This window comes from Arachis hypogaea, chromosome 14, assembly GCF_003086295.3.
Source record: "Arachis hypogaea cultivar Tifrunner chromosome 14, arahy.Tifrunner.gnm2.J5K5, whole genome shotgun sequence".
NCBI classification, from domain to species: Eukaryota; Viridiplantae; Streptophyta; class Magnoliopsida; order Fabales; family Fabaceae; genus Arachis; species Arachis hypogaea.
The window spans coordinates 6,353,689-6,361,094 of NC_092049.1; positions in this window are offsets into that span (position 1 = coordinate 6,353,689).

The following is a 7,406-nucleotide window of genomic DNA, read 5'->3' on the forward strand; positions in this document are numbered from 1 at the left end:
AATTACTGATAATTTTACTTATATTTAAAAAACAAAGATTTAGTTTGGTAATTAACGAGTTGATTGAATTTAAAAAATTATATTATCACTGTTTATTAATTTTTTTAAGTTAATTTATTTACTTATTTTTAATTTTGATATTAAATTAAATTTAACAAAATAAATATTATTATACGTTAAATTTAATAAAAAATTATTTTTAACATGAATCTCAAAATAAAATTTTATAAATTTTTATGGGACAAAATAAAATATATTGAAACAAATATATTAATTTATATAAAATTATTTTTTTTCTTAAACCTAGTGGGGGCAAGTGCCCCCCTCATCTAATACTTGGGTCCGTCCCTGTCCGAAAGGTTAAGAGTTCGATTCTTGGTGAACCCCAAAATCAGTTTATGGAAAGATGTTTATTATCGCTAGTACTCGGATGATTATTCTAAATAGTATAGGAGATGTTCATTTTGTAACTCATTGTACACATTGTACAAATAGATCCTTTTGTAAAATATTTCCATTAAAAGAAGTTTAGTTAAATATCCCACCTATTAGTGAAAAATTATTAAATCAATATCTATTACTGGATGGTAATAACTTTCATATTCCTGTATTACTGAATTTTTTCAGTTATATGCACTGTATACAATACTTTTTCTACCTAATGATATGTTTCAAGAGCTATTTTCTAAAAGAATTTTATTAGAAGTGCTTAGTGATAACGTCATCCTTAAAGTTGCTAATGATAGTTGCTAGAAGAAGAGATAATGAAGAGGTTAAAAACATCAAGATGACTAGAGGAACAGATAGTGATAATGATTTGCCACTACTTCCTAAATCATACGAAGAATTCTGTGAAAGCTTTTCATTAAAAAAAGTTGAGTTAAATATTTCACCTGTTATTGAAGAATTATTCGAAGATAATCAATATCCATCACTAGATGGTAGTGATTTCTATATTACACAGTGTATTACTGAATTTTTTCAGTTATACTCACTGTATGCAACACTTTTTCTACCTGATGATATGTTTCAAGAGTTATTTTTTGAAAGAATTTTATTAAAAGAGTTTAGTGATAACGTCACCCTTAAAACTGCTAATAAGTCATCAACCAATAATGTTACTCCAAGTGATAAGTTTCGAGAAGAAGAGATAATGAACAAGTTGAAAAATATCAAGTTGTCTTAGCAGAACAGTATTCAGCCCAACAGATATGCTTACTTTAAATTTTTGAAGAAGACGTCGAACAAAGTTATGTCAAAACTAGTTTATATGATAACAAATGAAAATTAAATCTTATTGTTGTCATGGACTAAAGTGAAATAGTAATTTAATACAGGATTCAAACACAAGGTTGCTTCAATCCTACGTAGGTTTAGGCATGTGATGAAGGGGTATATGTGAGAACTTCTACACTCCTTATACCCGGCAATTAAATTAGGTGCAAAATAGATATAACAGTTCAATCATCTTTATATCAATATTTATCTTCTATTTATACTATTTTTTCTTTGAAATAAATACTATTTTCTGTTCGTTACACTAAACCCAATTATACTCATTGCATATTCATTAAAGAAAATTAAAACAACTAATAGCTTTTTAGTTAATTTATTTTTGTGAGAATACAGGAAGGCTAAGAGCAAATTTAGGGAATAAAATAAGATTTGTAAGGAGTTTTAATAAAAGAGAACTTGTAAAGAATTTTTATAGGAGAATTTTATTTTTGTTCATTGAAATTATAGCATAGATGATACTATATATATTTTTGTAGTATTGTAATTGAAACATCATCAAAAAAATAAGAAAGAAAATTAATTCACATCATATTATATAGAGTAATCACATCATATTTTCTCATATTGGCTTTGTTATAGTTAGTGTATTATTGTGGGTAGTGTTCAATTTCATATTACTTTGTATATATCTATTAGAAGTCCAAATTCCACTGCAGACTCAACAATTGATATCAAGAGCTAATATTATATTATTCATGATTTGAGTGGTAAAATTCAAGTTTGAATACAATAGCTTCTACTAATAGAAATGTCAAACTAGGCAAATATGAAATTGATGGTTTCAGTGGCTAAGAGAAGGGGGGTTGAATCTTAGCCCCTTTTTTTGTTGCTTAATACTTGCTGAACTCAGAAGAGACTTTTCTGTTTTAGCTCGTCTCTGGACACGAGACTTTTTGTTTTTGCTCGTCACTTGCCACGAGACTTTTTGTTTTGTCTCGTCACTTGGCACGAGACATTTTGGTTTTTTTTTTTGCTCCTGTGTAGTAGAAAACAGAAATGGAGTTGGAGAGAAGAAAGATTACACCCAGATATATCCTGGTTCAGCTGCTAATTGCAGTGCAGCCTACATCCAGTCTCCATCACAAACATGATGGAATTTCACTATAATCAATCTGATTACAACTTGTAAAGTGCTAACCCAACTTACAAGGGGATTCCCACAGAATCATGAAACACAACATAGATGAAAAAAGGAACTCTAAGACATCTATGGCTTTTTCTTTTAATTTTGCACTCTCTGCCTTTTTCCGCTCTATGGCTTTTTCATTACAAACCTCACTGTTTGCCTTTTTCCATGAGACTCAAGACATGACAAAATTAAACAGAAAAATACAAAACAGAATACATTGAAGGAGAAGAGAAAACTGTTAGCTCAGGTAGCTCTGAGAACACTGTGCCTTGCACTCTCAAATTTTCTCCTTGCCTCAAACAGTGGCTGTCCACCCTTATTATAGAAGAGGGGAGCCTCCACTTATTGAAGCCAAAACCGAACCAACTTCTTCCTCATTCAACAAAACCGGTTCGGCCACATAGAGAGAGAAGAGATAATCATGCAAAACCCAACATGCAATTACCTCTAGTCCTTTCTTGATCATCACCCTTCATCAATCCGAGCTCTCCATCCTTGGCTTGCTCTCCAAGATGAAATTCTGGCCCTTGATGCTTCATGATGATGATGACTTCATCTGCTTCAATCTCTGCCTTCAACCATCACTTCGCCACTCTAGCTACTCCCTGTGGTGGTTGAGCAGAATCAAAGACAAGCCATGCTTCAAGAATCTCCCTTGCTGGCCGAGATCTTCTTCTTCCTTTTTGAGCATGGAAAGCTCAAGATAACCTCACCAAATCTGACCACATTTGGTAAGTATCTTAGCCACAGCTCATTTTTATTTTAGTATGTTTTCTTGCCATCATTAGCTTGATGGTCTTGATGCATGCAGCTTCTTCCTTCTGTTGGTTGAAGAACATTTCTTCCATTATTTCCTGAACAAGGACCGAAGAAAGAAGAAGAAAGAGATGAGAGAGAATGTGAAGTTAAAGTAAAAGTAATTAAATGAAAATGAAACAAGTTGATAGATTGCTTTTTACTTCCCTTGCTTTGAGTAGCGTATAGCATTAATCATAATGATTCCCATCAAATCAAAGTCAAGTTCTCTCTCGTGTTTCCAATGCTAACATATTAAAATTTGAAATCCATTCTTAACAGAGAGATGGAATCCGTTGGAAAGCATGAAGCCATTTAGCTTTCATTTAAACTTGGTTTCGGACCAAGCTTGGAAACTTTCATCAAAAATAGCGTTGGGCTTGGTAACATTAAGTTTTAATCTGGCCCAAATGATAACATTTGCTTTCTTGATGAATATTTGATTCGGATCAGCATGGAAACATTCATCAAAATTCAAATTGGGCTTGGTAGCAATAAAGCTTAATCTGACCCAATAAAATTTTGATTCCTTCAAACTAATTGGGCTTAGTGATACTATTTAAATTCTGGCCCAATAGTAACATTTGCTTTCCTGATAGATTTTTGGATCAAGCATTGTACACAAAGGAAAGCTTTCTTTGGGCTTGCTGTATTTCATTTATTTTCGGCCCAATAAAATCTGCATAACAAAATTATTAATTAAGCAAATATGAGTTAAGATCAAATCAATAATTTTGTAATTAAATATTTTAATAATGTTTGTTCATCATCAAAATTAAATAGGAGTTTTCCAAACTCATCAATCTCCCCCTTGATGACAAACATTATTAAAATTGAAATGGGAAAAATTTAGATATTGAGTAAAGAATACTCCCCTTGAATTTGAATTTCTCCCCCTTTCAAAATGTCACAATGCTCCCCCTTGATGTATGCTTATTTTACCAAGGGAAGCACTAACCTGTAACATTTAAATCAAGCTTCAAGTAACAATGTTATTTAGCATATTTTATGATGCTAAATACTTGATTTATGAGCAGTTTTAATTGATAATCAAAAACTCATTTGATATCATAAACTGATTTACTGCTCAAACTATTTCAAACAAAAAATTTCAAAATTTTTCAAATCCTTTCATGTTAAAGATATCAGAGCAAAACAACATGATGGAAAAGTATTTGAAGTACACATGATCAAAACAAGGCAGTTTTAATGTATTACACAATTTAAAGGAACTGCCAAAAATAAGTTTTCCAAACAACAAGTTTATCAATGATGAATCAACAGCCAGGCATCAAAAGTAAATCAAACATCATTATAAACCAAATGCAGTTCAAGCAGCAACCATAGTGAATGCAACAACATGCATTCTTTGAACAAGGGTGATCATGAATTTTCAATTTTGAAAATTTCATCCCCTGTTCCCCTGTTTCTCCAGCCCCTGTTTCGTTCCAATTTCAATTTTGGAAACACTAAATTTCCTCCCCCTTTTGTCATCATGGGGGCATCTGCACAAAGCATGATCAACACAGCAAAATATTCAAGAGAAAGTAGCAAGTGTATATGACAATATCCTAGAGATTATCCTAGAGCAGGGAGTATCAAGTCATGCTCATACAAAAAAACAGATTGAGCCTAATGAAGCCAATATCAAACAGAGTAAAGAAACAGTCACTAATCATCAGAAAAATTAATTTGTTCTTCAGCATCTCTGTCACTATCATCTCCCAAATCTTCTTTAAAATGTTCCATCATCAGATTAACCCTTTCTTTGCAATTGTTCCAAGCTTTCTCACTTTCATAAGCTTGTTTGCGGGCTTCTTTATGGGATTTATACATCAAATCTGCCATGTTTGAAAGTTCTCCCAAAATCTGTTTGATGGACTTAATTGTTTTGGAAGATTCTGGCCTGCCTTCATACTCACTATCCGATGCAGCAGATTTTCGCCCTTTGGTGTCCTTAGTTGCTCCTCCTCCTCTAATTGAAGACACCTTGTTTTCTACAGCCTCATTCAACAAATCAACTTTAAAGTACTCAAATATTCTAGTTAAAAACATACCATAAGGCAGGTTAGCCTTTCTAGTGCTTCTAACAGAATCCCACATGTGCCTAATCATAATATAACCAAAGGATATAGGAGTAGAAGTAACCAAAGCAAATAAGATGAGACAGTCAGAAAATGTTACTCGGTTGTGTGAGCCACTTTGGGGAGTCAGAATATGAGTGATGATTCGGTGAAGCAAGGAATTGACCGGTTCTAGAGCTTTATGTGTTGGAATGGTGCCATGCAATCCAGAAAGGTTCTCGCAAATGTGCTTGAGAACAGTTTTGTATGGAACGCCAACTTGTGTGTCCCATTTTTCCACCATGTACGCTCGCGGTCCTTCATCTTTGAACCCAAGGTCCGCTCTAATTGTCTCAGCATCAAGGGCTATTTGAACCCTTTTGACATAGGAATGAAGGGTGCCGTCAATGAGCCGCATATTGGCATAAAACTCTCGAACAAGACCAGGGTAGACTGGTTTCTGGATGAGAAGCAGAGGCTTCCAGTTGAGAAGTTCAAACAGAGAGGAGATATTGATACCCTTGTTGGTGAGATTTTCAAGGCTAACAAGATAGGTTGTGTACAAATGACGCTTCTCCATAACTTCTTTATGAAACTCAAAAGAGGTGCACGAGTTAAATCTGCTTGGATCAAAGTGGGAGTGAGTCTTGCCATACTTGTCTCTGAATTCTATGGATTCCAAGTTTGGAGGTTCAGTAGTGTCATTGAGTGCAAACCCCTGATTCTTTTGGGAGCTTTTTCCAGGAGTAGTTCGTTTCGGTGATGAGGGTGGAGGTGAAGGCATGGGAGAAGTATGAGATTCTTGCTCTTCTTCCTCTTGGGGGTCCTTATTCTTCCTGTTTCGTCCTCTTCCGAAACTCTTTTGGGCCACTACCTTTCTTCTCATGGCTTCAGTTTGTTTGATTGGAGGTGAGGGAGAGGATGAGGAAGTAGAATGTATATGGATGTGAGTGTGAGTTTGGGGTGTTGATGGTTTTTGAGAAAGAAGAATTCTTTCACTCTTTCTTGGCGCGGTTTTCTTTTTCATGGTAATGGGGGAATGAAATATGAAAGGTTGGGGGTGATAACCGAATTGAGAGGGAGAGAGAGACAAGGTGGGTGAACACATTTAATGGGGTTTGGAAAGAGAATATGGAGAGTAATTACCATTAGTGGACGGTTAATGACCATAATGGGTGGTTATTATCCAAAAATGATTTCCCTTTTAACTTTTGAAATCCAAAACTGAAAAGTTGTTGCCTTAAATCAAGGGATTAGATGGATATAGGGATTTGATTTGACAATAACCACTTCCAAGGAGATTTGATGACACAAGAGGAAGATTCTTATTTGTAGAAAGATAACTACCACAATTGTTAAGGTGGGGTCAAGGAATTTTTGGTGGGGCCCATAAAATTTTGAATTCTGCGCTGCCTCCCCCTTGACCACAGCTCTTCCATCATGCCATTATTTTTATCTCGTCCAAACTTACGAGCAAAAACTGAACAGAGTCACAAATTCACAGATTTTTAATAAAATTTAAATCAAACATTCCCAAACTTTTTCTCAAGCTACAGAATCTGTCTTCACAGAGGGGTTTTGTAAAAATATCAGCAATTTGGTCTTCAGATTTTACAAATTGAATATCAATAGTTCCCTTTTGCACATGTTCTCTAATGAAATGATATTTAATTTCAATGTGCTTTGTTCTTGAATGCAAAACAGGATTTTTTGAAATATTTATAGCACTCATATTATCACAAAATAAGGGTATACTATTGATTTTTAATTTGTAATCTTCTAATTGTATTTTTAACCAAATTAATTGAGTGCAACATGCAGATGCGGAAATGTATTCTGCTTCAGCTGTGGATAAAGCTACTGTGGCTTGTTTCTTGCTTGACCACATATTGAGTGAGCTTCCAAGGAAGCAACACATTCCGGATGTGCTTTTTCTATCCACTCTATCTCCCGCATAATCTGCATCACAAAACCCTACTGCACAAAATTCATCAGATTTAGGATACCACAAGCCATAATCACAAGTTCCCTTAATGTATCTAATGATGCGTTTAACAGCCGTAAGATGGGATTCTTTTGGGTGAGATTGAAATCTTGAGCATACACCCACACTTTGAACAATA